At 45.6% G+C, this 17,163-nt stretch overlaps 7 non-coding genes across 7 annotated transcripts; all 7 read left to right on the forward strand.

The window, feature by feature from the left end:
- Positions 1 to 1,692: 1,692 nt before the first annotated feature.
- Positions 1,693 to 1,883, forward strand: LOC130315380 (U2 spliceosomal RNA). Its single transcript, XR_008862915.1, has one exon. It is a non-coding gene; the product is annotated as a U2 spliceosomal RNA (small nuclear RNA).
- Positions 1,884 to 3,966: 2,083 nt separating this feature from the next.
- On the forward strand, positions 3,967 to 4,157 carry LOC130315381 (U2 spliceosomal RNA). Its single transcript, XR_008862916.1, has one exon. It is a non-coding gene; the product is annotated as a U2 spliceosomal RNA (small nuclear RNA).
- Positions 4,158 to 6,252: 2,095 nt separating this feature from the next.
- On the forward strand, positions 6,253 to 6,443 carry LOC130315382 (U2 spliceosomal RNA). The gene has a single exon (XR_008862917.1). It is a non-coding gene; the product is annotated as a U2 spliceosomal RNA (small nuclear RNA).
- A 2,091-nt stretch (positions 6,444 to 8,534) lies between these two features.
- Positions 8,535 to 8,725, forward strand: LOC130315383 (U2 spliceosomal RNA). The gene has a single exon (XR_008862918.1). It is a non-coding gene; the product is annotated as a U2 spliceosomal RNA (small nuclear RNA).
- Positions 8,726 to 10,820: 2,095 nt separating this feature from the next.
- On the forward strand, positions 10,821 to 11,011 carry LOC130315384 (U2 spliceosomal RNA). The gene has a single exon (XR_008862919.1). It is a non-coding gene; the product is annotated as a U2 spliceosomal RNA (small nuclear RNA).
- Positions 11,012 to 13,107: 2,096 nt separating this feature from the next.
- LOC130315385 (U2 spliceosomal RNA) lies at positions 13,108 to 13,298 on the forward strand. Its single transcript, XR_008862920.1, has one exon. It is a non-coding gene; the product is annotated as a U2 spliceosomal RNA (small nuclear RNA).
- A 2,091-nt stretch (positions 13,299 to 15,389) lies between these two features.
- Positions 15,390 to 15,580, forward strand: LOC130315386 (U2 spliceosomal RNA). The gene has a single exon (XR_008862921.1). It is a non-coding gene; the product is annotated as a U2 spliceosomal RNA (small nuclear RNA).
- The last annotated feature ends 1,583 nt before the right edge of the window (positions 15,581 to 17,163 follow it).

Genomic DNA, 17,163 nt, shown 5'->3' on the forward strand with positions numbered 1-17,163 from the left:
TGAACTTCATGGACATATGTCTTTTTTCGACCGTACTAACTATGTAACTATGTAACATAACATGGGGGGGTCTCCTGGCTGTTCACACAGGTGTGTCATTGCTGTACATTGACCATGCATTGCTTCTGTGGTATTGCAAAGGCAAAGACAAATGCTTCCAGCCATCCATTGCACTAATGGATTGGTCATCAGCTGGCTGTCTATGTCCCGCATCAATATAGACCAAAGTACAGAGGGTTAGGCTATGCTATAGTGCACCTACCTGATGCATCAGAAGGTGCGAGGCCCTTGCTAAATTCTGTGCACAGACTTTGAGATCTATGCTTTAGACTGTATCTAAACCTGCTCCAACATGGACTGACATTCTGGCCTACTTTCAGCCGATGCGACTTGTCTGTCGCTGAACAGTCGCTTTTTATGTATTCAGCACCTATGTATAATGTTGTAAAAATGCTCTAGAAGCTAAAGTCGCAGAAATGTCACACATATTTGGCCTGCAACTTTCTGTGCGACAAATTCAGACAGGAAAAATCAGTATAAATCCTTAGAAAATTATCCCCCAGTGTCTCCATCTGCTGGCGGTATTGAATAAGCATTGCTGCACTGATGGGGTATGCATTAGACGAAAAAAAAAGAAGAAAAAGAAGAATAATACGCCCAGAAAAGAGGCGAAAAGGAGAAAAACGTAAAAAAACGTGAAAAAAAAGTAAGAGGAAGAGAAGGGAAAAAAAGGTGGAAATGGGTTTAAAAGTGATTTCGGCGGAGAAATATATATATATATATATATATATATATATATATATATATATATATATATATACGCGCACACACACACATATATATAAACGTATTCTCCGTTGAGATATTGCAGCCGCTGCTGTGTCCAGGCCCAGGAGCCTTAGCACTGTGCTGTGATGTCACTCAATACCACTGACATCACTAGGTGTAAACAACATCTCTCCTTTGCTGTGTATGTGACTATGGAGCTGTTTGGTGATGTCGTCTATTATGGCCTTCATAGAAGCAACAGGAGATTGTTGCATCCATCTAGAACCCTCAGAACTACAGTGCTATGATGTCACTCACTTCCACAGGCCTTGCAGAGTGTAAACAACAACAACCCAGCTTTGTTGTGTATGTAACCATAGGGATTGTGATGTCACCTAGAACCTTCACAGCAGCGACAGCTTTATGAGGAGCATCAGCACTGCTCTGCCTGAGCAGAACCATCACCGCCATAGGTTGTCAAATAACCCGGATTTAACCCACACAGGTAAGTCCAATGGGGTGCAGGCATGTCCTCTATGCTTACAGCTTCCCGTGGGTGTTGGTTTGATACCGTTTGGGGACAGCCAAGGAGGCATCTGCAGGCAACAAAGGTAGGTGTGTGCTTGTGTGTGTGTTTCCTATGCAGATCCTAAGCCCAGTGTCACATGCAAGTAGGAGGAGTAAGAAGGGTTCCTGGCAAATCCGGGTTATGGATTGCATTTAAAAAGGCCCCGTGGGAGTGCAATGGGCCCCTGTCTTGCTGCTTAGCAATAATGGTATGGGTTTAGGTTCTGCTGTGTGTACTGGTGGTTGACTGCCCCCCAGCCCAGAGTGCGCATGGAAAATTGTCTGGCAGCCTCCCTGACAGCAAGCAGTGATAGTGCCCATGAAGGGGACCTTGTTGGGCCCGCCCCTTTCACGGTTATCGCTTCTCGGCCTTTTGGCTAAGATCAAGTGTAGTATCTGTTCTTATCAGTTTAATATCTGATACGTCCCCTATCTGGGGACCATATATTAAATGGATTTTTGAGAACGGGGGCCGATTTCGAAGCTTGCTTCCGTCGCCCTATGCATTGACCCGATATGGCAGTATCTTCGGGTACAGTGCACCACCCCCTTACAGGGTTAAAAAGAAAGATTCCTACTTTCATTGCTACCTGCTTGCTGGCTAGCCAGCTAGCCAGCCCTGTGGGCCTTGCTGCTGCTGCTGCTGCAGCCAAAAAACAAAAGGTGGTGCTGCTGCTGCTTCTGCTGCTTCTGCTTGTGTCTGGCCGCTGTTGGAGCGTCCAGGCACAGGACTTCTGCTGCTGCTGACTAAATGGCCTCCTTAATTGGATCATTTGAGTAGCCAGCACACCTGTGCAGGTAGGGCATGACATGATAGGCAGCTGCCTTGATAGCGGGTGGGTGCTGAATGTTCCTAATTGACAAAATAAGATTAATGCTTATGAAGAAATATAAAATCTCATCCCTTCCCCAATATCGCGCCACACCCCTACCCCTTAATTCCCTGGTTGAACTTGATGGACATATGTCTTTTTTCGACCGTACTAACTATGTAACTATGTAACATAACATGGGGGGGTCTCCTGGCTGTTCACACAGGTGTGTCATTGCTGTACATTGACCATGCATTGCTTCTGTGGTATTGCAAAGGCAAAGACAAATGCTTCCAGCCATCCATTGCACTAATGGATTGGTCATCAGCTGGCTGTCTATGTCCCGCATCAATATAGACCAAAGTACAGAGGGTTAGGCTATGCTATAGTGCACCTACCTGATGCATCAGAAGGTGCGAGGCCCTTGCTAAATTCTGTGCACAGACTTTGAGATCTATGCTTTAGACTGTATCTAAACCTGCTCCAACATGGACTGACATTCTGGCCTACTTTCAGCCGATGCGACTTGTCTGTCGCTGAACAGTCGCTTTTTATGTATTCAGCACCTATGTATAATGTTGTAAAAATGCTCTAGAAGCTAAAGTCGCAGAAATGTCACACATATTTGGCCTGCAACTTTCTGTGCGACAAATTCAGACAGGAAAAATCAGTATAAATCCTTAGAAAATTATCCCCCAGTGTCTCCATCTGCTGGCGGTATTGAATAAGCATTGCTGCACTGATGGGGTATGCATTAGACGAAAAAAAAGAAGAAAAAGAAGAATAATACGCCCAGAAAAGAGGCGAAAAGGAGAAAAACGTAAAAAAACGTGAAAAAAAAGTAAGAGGAAGAGAAGGGAAAAAAAGGTGGAAATGGGTTTAAAAGTGATTTCGGCGGAGAAATATATATATATATATATATATATATATATATATATATATATATACGCGCACACACACACATATATATAAACGTATTCTCCGTTGAGATATTGCAGCCGCTGCTGTGTCCAGGCCCAGGAGCCTTAGCACTGTGCTGTGATGTCACTCAATACCACTGACATCACTAGGTGTAAACAACATCTCTCCTTTGCTGTGTATGTGACTATGGAGCTGTTTGGTGATGTCGTCTATTATGGCCTTCATAGAAGCAACAGGAGATTGTTGCATCCATCTAGAACCCTCAGAACTACAGTGCTATGATGTCACTCACTTCCACAGGCCTTGCAGAGTGTAAACAACAACAACCCAGCTTTGTTGTGTATGTAACCATAGGGATTGTGATGTCACCTAGAACCTTCACAGCAGCGACAGCTTTATGAGGAGCATCAGCACTGCTCTGCCTGAGCAGAACCATCACCGCCATAGGTTGTCAAATAACCCGGATTTAACCCACACAGGTAAGTCCAATGGGGTGCAGGCATGTCCTCTATGCTTACAGCTTCCCGTGGGTGTTGGTTTGATACCGTTTGGGGACAGCCAAGGAGGCATCTGCAGGCAACAAAGGTAGGTGTGTGCTTGTGTGTGTGTTTCCTATGCAGATCCTAAGCCCAGTGTCACATGCAAGTAGGAGGAGTAAGAAGGGTTCCTGGCAAATCCGGGTTATGGATTGCATTTAAAAAGGCCCCGTGGGAGTGCAATGGGCCCCTGTCTTGCTGCTTAGCAATAATGGTATGGGTTTAGGTTCTGCTGTGTGTACTGGTGGTTGACTGCCCCCCAGCCCAGAGTGTGCATGGAAAATTGTCTGGCAGCCTCCCTGACAGCAAGCAGTGATAGTGCCCATGAAGGGGACCTTGTTGGGCCCGCCCCTTTCACGGTTATCGCTTCTCGGCCTTTTGGCTAAGATCAAGTGTAGTATCTGTTCTTATCAGTTTAATATCTGATACGTCCCCTATCTGGGGACCATATATTAAATGGATTTTTGAGAACGGGGGCCGATTTCGAAGCTTGCTTCCGTCGCCCTATGCATTGACCCGATATGGCAGTATCTTCGGGTACAGTGCACCACCCCCTTACAGGGTTAAAAAGAAAGATTCCTACTTTCATTGCTACCTGCTTGCTGGCTAGCCAGCTAGCCAGCCCTGTGGGCCTTGCTGCTGCTGCTGCTGCTGCTGCTGCAGCCAAAAAACAAAAGGTGGTGCTGCTGCTGCTTCTGCTGCTTCTGCTTGTGTCTGGCCGCTGTTGGAGCGTCCAGGCACAGGACTTCTGCTGCTGCTGACTAAATGGCCTCCTTAATTGGATCATTTGAGTAGCCAGCACACCTGTGCAGGTAGGGCATGACATGATAGGCAGCTGCCTTGATAGCGGGTGGGTGCTGAATGTTCCTAATTGACAAAATAAGATTAATGCTTATGAAGAAATATAAAATCTCATCCCTTCCCCAATATCGCGCCACACCCCTACCCCTTAATTCCCTGGTTGAACTTGATGGACATATGTCTTTTTTCGACCGTACTAACTATGTAACTATGTAACATAACATGGGGGGGTCTCCTGGCTGTTCACACAGGTGTGTCATTGCTGTACATTGACCATGCATTGCTTCTGTGGTATTGCAAAGGCAAAGACAAATGCTTCCAGCCATCCATTGCACTAATGGATTGGTCATCAGCTGGCTGTCTATGTCCCGCATCAATATAGACCAAAGTACAGAGGGTTAGGCTATGCTATAGTGCACCTACCTGATGCATCAGAAGGTGCGAGGCCCTTGCTAAATTCTGTGCACAGACTTTGAGATCTATGCTTTAGACTGTATCTAAACCTGCTCCAACATGGACTGACATTCTGGCCTACTTTCAGCCGATGCGACTTGTCTGTCGCTGAACAGTCGCTTTTTATGTATTCAGCACCTATGTATAATGTTGTAAAAATGCTCTAGAAGCTAAAGTCGCAGAAATGTCACACATATTTGGCCTGCAACTTTCTGTGCGACAAATTCAGACAGGAAAAATCAGTATAAATCCTTAGAAAATTATCCCCCAGTGTCTCCATCTGCTGGCGGTATTGAATAAGCATTGCTGCACTGATGGGGTATGCATTAGACGAAAAAAAAGAAGAAAAAGAAGAATAATACGCCCAGAAAAGAGGCGAAAAGGAGAAAAACGTAAAAAAACGTGAAAAAAAAGTAAGAGGAAGAGAAGGGAAAAAAAGGTGGAAATGGGTTTAAAAGTGATTTCGGCGGAGAATATATATATATATATATATATATATATATATATATATATATATATATACGCGCACACACACACATATATATAAACGTATTCTCCGTTGAGATATTGCAGCCGCTGCTGTGTCCAGGCCCAGGAGCCTTAGCACTGTGCTGTGATGTCACTCAATACCACTGACATCACTAGGTGTAAACAACATCTCTCCTTTGCTGTGTATGTGACTATGGAGCTGTTTGGTGATGTCGTCTATTATGGCCTTCATAGAAGCAACAGGAGATTGTTGCATCCATCTAGAACCCTCAGAACTACAGTGCTATGATGTCACTCACTTCCACAGGCCTTGCAGAGTGTAAACAACAACAACCCAGCTTTGTTGTGTATGTAACCATAGGGATTGTGATGTCACCTAGAACCTTCACAGCAGCGACAGCTTTATGAGGAGCATCAGCACTGCTCTGCCTGAGCAGAACCATCACCGCCATAGGTTGTCAAATAACCCGGATTTAACCCACACAGGTAAGTCCAATGGGGTGCAGGCATGTCCTCTATGCTTACAGCTTCCCGTGGGTGTTGGTTTGATACCGTTTGGGGACAGCCAAGGAGGCATCTGCAGGCAACAAAGGTAGGTGTGTGCTTGTGTGTGTGTTTCCTATGCAGATCCTAAGCCCAGTGTCACATGCAAGTAGGAGGAGTAAGAAGGGTTCCTGGCAAATCCGGGTTATGGATTGCATTTAAAAAGGCCCCGTGGGAGTGCAATGGGCCCCTGTCTTGCTGCTTAGCAATAATGGTATGGGTTTAGGTTCTGCTGTGTGTACTGGTGGTTGACTGCCCCCCAGCCCAGAGTGTGCATGGAAAATTGTCTGGCAGCCTCCCTGACAGCAAGCAGTGATAGTGCCCATGAAGGGGACCTTGTTGGGCCCGCCCCTTTCACGGTTATCGCTTCTCGGCCTTTTGGCTAAGATCAAGTGTAGTATCTGTTCTTATCAGTTTAATATCTGATACGTCCCCTATCTGGGGACCATATATTAAATGGATTTTTGAGAACGGGGGCCGATTTCGAAGCTTGCTTCCGTCGCCCTATGCATTGACCCGATATGGCAGTATCTTCGGGTACAGTGCACCACCCCCTTACAGGGTTAAAAAGAAAGATTCCTACTTTCATTGCTACCTGCTTGCTGGCTAGCCAGCTAGCCAGCCCTGTGGGCCTTGCTGCTGCTGCTGCTGCTGCTGCAGCCAAAAAACAAAAGGTGGTGCTGCTGCTGCTTCTGCTGCTTCTGCTTGTGTCTGGCCGCTGTTGGAGCGTCCAGGCACAGGACTTCTGCTGCTGCTGACTAAATGGCCTCCTTAATTGGATCATTTGAGTAGCCAGCACACCTGTGCAGGTAGGGCATGACATGATAGGCAGCTGCCTTGATAGCGGGTGGGTGCTGAATGTTCCTAATTGACAAAATAAGATTAATGCTTATGAAGAAATATAAAATCTCATCCCTTCCCCAATATCGCGCCACACCCCTACCCCTTAATTCCCTGGTTGAACTTGATGGACATATGTCTTTTTTCGACCGTACTAACTATGTAACTATGTAACATAACATGGGGGGGTCTCCTGGCTGTTCACACAGGTGTGTCATTGCTGTACATTGACCATGCATTGCTTCTGTGGTATTGCAAAGGCAAAGACAAATGCTTCCAGCCATCCATTGCACTAATGGATTGGTCATCAGCTGGCTGTCTATGTCCCGCATCAATATAGACCAAAGTACAGAGGGTTAGGCTATGCTATAGTGCACCTACCTGATGCATCAGAAGGTGCGAGGCCCTTGCTAAATTCTGTGCACAGACTTTGAGATCTATGCTTTAGACTGTATCTAAACCTGCTCCAACATGGACTGACATTCTGGCCTACTTTCAGCCGATGCGACTTGTCTGTCGCTGAACAGTCGCTTTTTATGTATTCAGCACCTATGTATAATGTTGTAAAAATGCTCTAGAAGCTAAAGTCGCAGAAATGTCACACATATTTGGCCTGCAACTTTCTGTGCGACAAATTCAGACAGGAAAAATCAGTATAAATCCTTAGAAAATTATCCCCCAGTGTCTCCATCTGCTGGCGGTATTGAATAAGCATTGCTGCACTGATGGGGTATGCATTAGACGAAAAAAAAGAAGAAAAAGAAGAATAATACGCCCAGAAAAGAGGCGAAAAGGAGAAAAACGTAAAAAAACGTGAAAAAAAAGTAAGAGGAAGAGAAGGGAAAAAAAGGTGGAAATGGGTTTAAAAGTGATTTCGGCGGAGAAATATATATATATATATATATATATATATATATATATATATATATATACGCGCACACACACACATATATATAAACGTATTCTCCGTTGAGATATTGCAGCCGCTGCTGTGTCCAGGCCCAGGAGCCTTAGCACTGTGCTGTGATGTCACTCAATACCACTGACATCACTAGGTGTAAACAACATCTCTCCTTTGCTGTGTATGTGACTATGGAGCTGTTTGGTGATGTCGTCTATTATGGCCTTCATAGAAGCAACAGGAGATTGTTGCATCCATCTAGAACCCTCAGAACTACAGTGCTATGATGTCACTCACTTCCACAGGCCTTGCAGAGTGTAAACAACAACAACCCAGCTTTGTTGTGTATGTAACCATAGGGATTGTGATGTCACCTAGAACCTTCACAGCAGCGACAGCTTTATGAGGAGCATCAGCACTGCTCTGCCTGAGCAGAACCATCACCGCCATAGGTTGTCAAATAACCCGGATTTAACCCACACAGGTAAGTCCAATGGGGTGCAGGCATGTCCTCTATGCTTACAGCTTCCCGTGGGTGTTGGTTTGATACCGTTTGGGGACAGCCAAGGAGGCATCTGCAGGCAACAAAGGTAGGTGTGTGCTTGTGTGTGTGTTTCCTATGCAGATCCTAAGCCCAGTGTCACATGCAAGTAGGAGGAGTAAGAAGGGTTCCTGGCAAATCCGGGTTATGGATTGCATTTAAAAAGGCCCCGTGGGAGTGCAATGGGCCCCTGTCTTGCTGCTTAGCAATAATGGTATGGGTTTAGGTTCTGCTGTGTGTACTGGTGGTTGACTGCCCCCCAGCCCAGAGTGTGCATGGAAAATTGTCTGGCAGCCTCCCTGACAGCAAGCAGTGATAGTGCCCATGAAGGGGACCTTGTTGGGCCCGCCCCTTTCACGGTTATCGCTTCTCGGCCTTTTGGCTAAGATCAAGTGTAGTATCTGTTCTTATCAGTTTAATATCTGATACGTCCCCTATCTGGGGACCATATATTAAATGGATTTTTGAGAACGGGGGCCGATTTCGAAGCTTGCTTCCGTCGCCCTATGCATTGACCCGATATGGCAGTATCTTCGGGTACAGTGCACCACCCCCTTACAGGGTTAAAAAGAAAGATTCCTACTTTCATTGCTACCTGCTTGCTGGCTAGCCAGCTAGCCAGCCCTGTGGGCCTTGCTGCTGCTGCTGCTGCTGCTGCTGCAGCCAAAAAACAAAAGGTGGTGCTGCTGCTGCTTCTGCTGCTTCTGCTTGTGTCTGGCCGCTGTTGGAGCGTCCAGGCACAGGACTTCTGCTGCTGCTGACTAAATGGCCTCCTTAATTGGATCATTTGAGTAGCCAGCACACCTGTGCAGGTAGGGCATGACATGATAGGCAGCTGCCTTGATAGCGGGTGGGTGCTGAATGTTCCTAATTGACAAAATAAGATTAATGCTTATGAAGAAATATAAAATCTCATCCCTTCCCCAATATCGCGCCACACCCCTACCCCTTAATTCCCTGGTTGAACTTCATGGACATATGTCTTTTTTCGACCGTACTAACTATGTAACTATGTAACATAACATGGGGGGGTCTCCTGGCTGTTCACACAGGTGTGTCATTGCTGTACATTGACCATGCATTGCTTCTGTGGTATTGCAAAGGCAAAGACAAATGCTTCCAGCCATCCATTGCACTAATGGATTGGTCATCAGCTGGCTGTCTATGTCCCGCATCAATATAGACCAAAGTACAGAGGGTTAGGCTATGCTATAGTGCACCTACCTGATGCATCAGAAGGTGCGAGGCCCTTGCTAAATTCTGTGCACAGACTTTGAGATCTATGCTTTAGACTGTATCTAAACCTGCTCCAACATGGACTGACATTCTGGCCTACTTTCAGCCGATGCGACTTGTCTGTCGCTGAACAGTCGCTTTTTATGTATTCAGCACCTATGTATAATGTTGTAAAAATGCTCTAGAAGCTAAAGTCGCAGAAATGTCACACATATTTGGCCTGCAACTTTCTGTGCGACAAATTCAGACAGGAAAAATCAGTATAAATCCTTAGAAAATTATCCCCCAGTGTCTCCATCTGCTGGCGGTATTGAATAAGCATTGCTGCACTGATGGGGTATGCATTAGACGAAAAAAAAGAAGAAAAAGAAGAATAATACGCCCAGAAAAGAGGCGAAAAGGAGAAAAACGTAAAAAAACGTGAAAAAAAAGTAAGAGGAAGAGAAGGGAAAAAAAGGTGGAAATGGGTTTAAAAGTGATTTCGGCGGAGAATATATATATATATATATATATATATATATATATATATATATATATATACGCGCACACACACACATATATATAAACGTATTCTCCGTTGAGATATTGCAGCCGCTGCTGTGTCCAGGCCCAGGAGCCTTAGCACTGTGCTGTGATGTCACTCAATACCACTGACATCACTAGGTGTAAACAACATCTCTCCTTTGCTGTGTATGTGACTATGGAGCTGTTTGGTGATGTCGTCTATTATGGCCTTCATAGAAGCAACAGGAGATTGTTGCATCCATCTAGAACCCTCAGAACTACAGTGCTATGATGTCACTCACTTCCACAGGCCTTGCAGAGTGTAAACAACAACAACCCAGCTTTGTTGTGTATGTAACCATAGGGATTGTGATGTCACCTAGAACCTTCACAGCAGCGACAGCTTTATGAGGAGCATCAGCACTGCTCTGCCTGAGCAGAACCATCACCGCCATAGGTTGTCAAATAACCCGGATTTAACCCACACAGGTAAGTCCAATGGGGTGCAGGCATGTCCTCTATGCTTACAGCTTCCCGTGGGTGTTGGTTTGATACCGTTTGGGGACAGCCAAGGAGGCATCTGCAGGCAACAAAGGTAGGTGTGTGCTTGTGTGTGTGTTTCCTATGCAGATCCTAAGCCCAGTGTCACATGCAAGTAGGAGGAGTAAGAAGGGTTCCTGGCAAATCCGGGTTATGGATTGCATTTAAAAAGGCCCCGTGGGAGTGCAATGGGCCCCTGTCTTGCTGCTTAGCAATAATGGTATGGGTTTAGGTTCTGCTGTGTGTACTGGTGGTTGACTGCCCCCCAGCCCAGAGTGTGCATGGAAAATTGTCTGGCAGCCTCCCTGACAGCAAGCAGTGATAGTGCCCATGAAGGGGACCTTGTTGGGCCCGCCCCTTTCACGGTTATCGCTTCTCGGCCTTTTGGCTAAGATCAAGTGTAGTATCTGTTCTTATCAGTTTAATATCTGATACGTCCCCTATCTGGGGACCATATATTAAATGGATTTTTGAGAACGGGGGCCGATTTCGAAGCTTGCTTCCGTCGCCCTATGCATTGACCCGATATGGCAGTATCTTCGGGTACAGTGCACCACCCCCTTACAGGGTTAAAAAGAAAGATTCCTACTTTCATTGCTACCTGCTTGCTGGCTAGCCAGCTAGCCAGCCCTGTGGGCCTTGCTGCTGCTGCTGCTGCTGCAGCCAAAAAACAAAAGGTGGTGCTGCTGCTGCTTCTGCTGCTTCTGCTTGTGTCTGGCCGCTGTTGGAGCGTCCAGGCACAGGACTTCTGCTGCTGCTGACTAAATGGCCTCCTTAATTGGATCATTTGAGTAGCCAGCACACCTGTGCAGGTAGGGCATGACATGATAGGCAGCTGCCTTGATAGCGGGTGGGTGCTGAATGTTCCTAATTGACAAAATAAGATTAATGCTTATGAAGAAATATAAAATCTCATCCCTTCCCCAATATCGCGCCACACCCCTACCCCTTAATTCCCTGGTTGAACTTGATGGACATATGTCTTTTTTCGACCGTACTAACTATGTAACTATGTAACATAACATGGGGGGGTCTCCTGGCTGTTCACACAGGTGTGTCATTGCTGTACATTGACCATGCATTGCTTCTGTGGTATTGCAAAGGCAAAGACAAATGCTTCCAGCCATCCATTGCACTAATGGATTGGTCATCAGCTGGCTGTCTATGTCCCGCATCAATATAGACCAAAGTACAGAGGGTTAGGCTATGCTATAGTGCACCTACCTGATGCATCAGAAGGTGCGAGGCCCTTGCTAAATTCTGTGCACAGACTTTGAGATCTATGCTTTAGACTGTATCTAAACCTGCTCCAACATGGACTGACATTCTGGCCTACTTTCAGCCGATGCGACTTGTCTGTCGCTGAACAGTCGCTTTTTATGTATTCAGCACCTATGTATAATGTTGTAAAAATGCTCTAGAAGCTAAAGTCGCAGAAATGTCACACATATTTGGCCTGCAACTTTCTGTGCGACAAATTCAGACAGGAAAAATCAGTATAAATCCTTAGAAAATTATCCCCCAGTGTCTCCATCTGCTGGCGGTATTGAATAAGCATTGCTGCACTGATGGGGTATGCATTAGACGAAAAAAAAGAAGAAAAAGAAGAATAATACGCCCAGAAAAGAGGCGAAAAGGAGAAAAACGTAAAAAAACGTGAAAAAAAAGTAAGAGGAAGAGAAGGGAAAAAAAGGTGGAAATGGGTTTAAAAGTGATTTCGGCGGAGAATATATATATATATATATATATATATATATATATATATATATATATATATATATACGCGCACACACACACATATATATAAACGTATTCTCCGTTGAGATATTGCAGCCGCTGCTGTGTCCAGGCCCAGGAGCCTTAGCACTGTGCTGTGATGTCACTCAATACCACTGACATCACTAGGTGTAAACAACATCTCTCCTTTGCTGTGTATGTGACTATGGAGCTGTTTGGTGATGTCGTCTATTATGGCCTTCATAGAAGCAACAGGAGATTGTTGCATCCATCTAGAACCCTCAGAACTACAGTGCTATGATGTCACTCACTTCCACAGGCCTTGCAGAGTGTAAACAACAACAACCCAGCTTTGTTGTGTATGTAACCAAAGGGATTTGTGATGTCACCTAGAACCTTCACAGCAGCGACAGCTTTATGAGGAGCATCAGCACTGCTCTGCCTGAGCAGAACCATCACCGCCATAGGTTGTCAAATAACCCGGATTTAACCCACACAGGTAAGTCCAATGGGGTGCAGGCATGTCCTCTATGCTTACAGCTTCCCGTGGGTGTTGGTTTGATACCGTTTGGGGACAGCCAAGGAGGCATCTGCAGGCAACAAAGGTAGGTGTGTGCTTGTGTGTGTGTTTCCTATGCAGATCCTAAGCCCAGTGTCACATGCAAGTAGGAGGAGTAAGAAGGGTTCCTGGCAAATCCGGGTTATGGATTGCATTTAAAAAGGCCCCGTGGGAGTGCAATGGGCCCCTGTCTTGCTGCTTAGCAATAATGGTATGGGTTTAGGTTCTGCTGTGTGTACTGGTGGTTGACTGCCCCCCAGCCCAGAGTGTGCATGGAAAATTGTCTGGCAGCCTCCCTGACAGCAAGCAGTGATAGTGCCCATGAAGGGGACCTTGTTGGGCCCGCCCCTTTCACGGTTATCGCTTCTCGGCCTTTTGGCTAAGATCAAGTGTAGTATCTGTTCTTATCAGTTTAATATCTGATACGTCCCCTATCTGGGGACCATATATTAAATGGATTTTTGAGAACGGGGGCCGATTTCGAAGCTTGCTTCCGTCGCCCTATGCATTGACCCGATATGGCAGTATCTTCGGGTACAGTGCACCACCCCCTTACAGGGTTAAAAAGAAAGATTCCTACTTTCATTGCTACCTGCTTGCTGGCTAGCCAGCTAGCCAGCCCTGTGGGCCTTGCTGCTGCTGCTGCTGCTGCAGCCAAAAAACAAAAGGTGGTGCTGCTGCTGCTTCTGCTGCTTCTGCTTGTGTCTGGCCGCTGTTGGAGCGTCCAGGCACAGGACTTCTGCTGCTGCTGACTAAATGGCCTCCTTAATTGGATCATTTGAGTAGCCAGCACACCTGTGCAGGTAGGGCATGACATGATAGGCAGCTGCCTTGATAGCGGGTGGGTGCTGAATGTTCCTAATTGACAAAATAAGATTAATGCTTATGAAGAAATATAAAATCTCATCCCTTCCCCAATATCGCGCCACACCCCTACCCCTTAATTCCCTGGTTGAACTTGATGGACATATGTCTTTTTTCGACCGTACTAACTATGTAACTATGTAACATAACATGGGGGGGTCTCCTGGCTGTTCACACAGGTGTGTCATTGCTGTACATTGACCATGCATTGCTTCTGTGGTATTGCAAAGGCAAAGACAAATGCTTCCAGCCATCCATTGCACTAATGGATTGGTCATCAGCTGGCTGTCTATGTCCCGCATCAATATAGACCAAAGTACAGAGGGTTAGGCTATGCTATAGTGCACCTACCTGATGCATCAGAAGGTGCGAGGCCCTTGCTAAATTCTGTGCACAGACTTTGAGATCTATGCTTTAGACTGTATCTAAACCTGCTCCAACATGGACTGACATTCTGGCCTACTTTCAGCCGATGCGACTTGTCTGTCGCTGAACAGTCGCTTTTTATGTATTCAGCACCTATGTATAATGTTGTAAAAATGCTCTAGAAGCTAAAGTCGCAGAAATGTCACACATATTTGGCCTGCAACTTTCTGTGCGACAAATTCAGACAGGAAAAATCAGTATAATTCCTTAGAAAATTATCCCCCAGTGTCTCCATCTGCTGGCGGTATTGAATAAGCATTGCTGCACTGATGGGGTATGCATTAGACGAAAAAAAAGAAGAAAAAGAAGAATAATACGCCCAGAAAAGAGGCGAAAAGGAGAAAAACGTAAAAAAACGTGAAAAAAAAGTAAGAGGAAGAGAAGGGAAAAAAAGGTGGAAATGGGTTTAAAAGTGATTTCGGCGGAGTATATATATATATATATATATATATATATATATATATATATATATATATATACGCGCACACACACACATATATATAAACGTATTCTCCGTTGAGATATTGCAGCCGCTGCTGTGTCCAGGCCCAGGAGCCTTAGCACTGTGCTGTGATGTCACTCAATACCACTGACATCACTAGGTGTAAACAACATCTCTCCTTTGCTGTGTATGTGACTATGGAGCTGTTTGGTGATGTCGTCTATTATGGCCTTCATAGAAGCAACAGGAGATTGTTGCATCCATCTAGAACCCTCAGAACTACAGTGCTATGATGTCACTCACTTCCACAGGCCTTGCAGAGTGTAAACAACAACAACCCAGCTTTGTTGTGTATGTAACCATAGGGATTGTGATGTCACCTAGAACCTTCACAGCAGCGACAGCTTTATGAGGAGCATCAGCACTGCTCTGCCTGAGCAGAACCATCACCGCCATAGGTTGTCAAATAACCCGGATTTAACCCACACAGGTAAGTCCAATGGGGTGCAGGCATGTCCTCTATGCTTACAGCTTCCCGTGGGTGTTGGTTTGATACCGTTTGGGGACAGCCAAGGAGGCATCTGCAGGCAACAAAGGTAGGTGTGTGCTTGTGTGTGTGTTTCCTATGCAGATCCTAAGCCCAGTGTCACATGCAAGTAGGAGGAGTAAGAAGGGTTCCTGGCAAATCCGGGTTATGGATTGCATTTAAAAAGGCCCCGTGGGAGTGCAATGGGCCCCTGTCTTGCTGCTTAGCAATAATGGTATGGGTTTAGGTTCTGCTGTGTGTACTGGTGGTTGACTGCCCCCCAGCCCAGAGTGTGCATGGAAAATTGTCTGGCAGCCTCCCTGACAGCAAGCAGTGATAGTGCCCATGAAGGGGACCTTGTTGGGCCCGCCCCTTTCACGGTTATCGCTTCTCGGCCTTTTGGCTAAGATCAAGTGTAGTATCTGTTCTTATCAGTTTAATATCTGATACGTCCCCTATCTGGGGACCATATATTAAATGGATTTTTGAGAACGGGGGCCGATTTCGAAGCTTGCTTCCGTCGCCCTATGCATTGACCCGATATGGCAGTATCTTCGGGTACAGTGCACCACCCCCTTACAGGGTTAAAAAGAAAGATTCCTACTTTCATTGCTACCTGCTTGCTGGCTAGCCAGCTAGCCAGCCCTGTGGGCCTTGCTGCTGCTGCTGCTGCTGCAGCCAAAAAACAAAAGGTGGTGCTGCTGCTGCTTCTGCTGCTTCTGCTTGTGTCTGGCCGCTGTTGGAGCGTCCAGGCACAGGACTTCTGCTGCTGCTGACTAAATGGCCTCCTTAATTGGATCATTTGAGTAGCCAGCACACCTGTGCAGGTAGGGCATGACATGATAGGCAGCTGCCTTGATAGCGGGTGGGTGCTGAATGTTCCTAATTGACAAAATAAGATTAATGCTTATGAAGAAATATAAAATCTCATCCCTTCCCCAATATCGCGCCACACCCCTACCCCTTAATTCCCTGGTTGAACTTGATGGACATATGTCTTTTTTCGACCGTACTAACTATGTAACTATGTAACATAACATGGGGGGGTCTCCTGGCTGTTCACACAGGTGTGTCATTGCTGTACATTGACCATGCATTGCTTCTGTGGTATTGCAAAGGCAAAGACAAATGCTTCCAGCCATCCATTGCACTAATGGATTGGTCATCAGCTGGCTGTCTATGTCCCGCATCAATATAGACCAAAGTACAGAGGGTTAGGCTATGCTATAGTGCACCTACCTGATGCATCAGAAGGTGCGAGGCCCTTGCTAAATTCTGTGCACAGACTTTGAGATCTATGCTTTAGACTGTATCTAAACCTGCTCCAACATGGACTGACATTCTGGCCTACTTTCAGCCGATGCGACTTGTCTGTCGCTGAACAGTCGCTTTTTATGTATTCAGCACCTATGTATAATGTTGTAAAAATGCTCTAGAAGCTAAAGTCGCAGAAATGTCACACATATTTGGCCTGCAACTTTCTGTGCGACAAATTCAGACAGGAAAAATCAGTATAAATCCTTAGAAAATTATCCCCCAGTGTCTCCATCTGCTGGCGGTATTGAATAAGCATTGCTGCACTGATGGGGTATGCATTAGACGAAAAAAAAGAAGAAAAAGAAGAATAATACGCCCAGAAAAGAGGCGAAAAGGAGAAAAACGTAAAAAAACGTGAAAAAAAAGTAAGAGGAAGAGAAGGGAAAAAAAGGTGGAAATGGGTTTAAAAGTGATTTCGGCGGAGAAATATATATATATATATATATATATATATATATATATATATATACGCGCACACACACACATATATATAAACGTATTCTCCGTTGAGATATTGCAGCCGCTGCTGTGTCCAGGCCCAGGAGCCTTAGCACTGTGCTGTGATGTCACTCAATACCACTGACATCACTAGGTGTAAACAACATCTCTCCTTTGCTGTGTATGTGACTATGGAGCTGTTTGGTGATGTCGTCTATTATGGCCTTCATAGAAGCAACAGGAGATTGTTGCATCCATCTAGAACCCTCAGAACTACAGTGCTATGATGTCACTCACTTCCACAGGCCTTGCAGAGTGTAAACAACAACAACCCAGCTTTGTTGTGTATGTAACCATAGGGATTGTGATGTCACCTAGAACCTTCACAGCAGCGACAGCTTT

Source organism: Hyla sarda, unplaced genomic scaffold (assembly GCF_029499605.1).
Source record: "Hyla sarda isolate aHylSar1 unplaced genomic scaffold, aHylSar1.hap1 scaffold_1871, whole genome shotgun sequence".
NCBI classification, from domain to species: Eukaryota; Metazoa; Chordata; class Amphibia; order Anura; family Hylidae; genus Hyla; species Hyla sarda.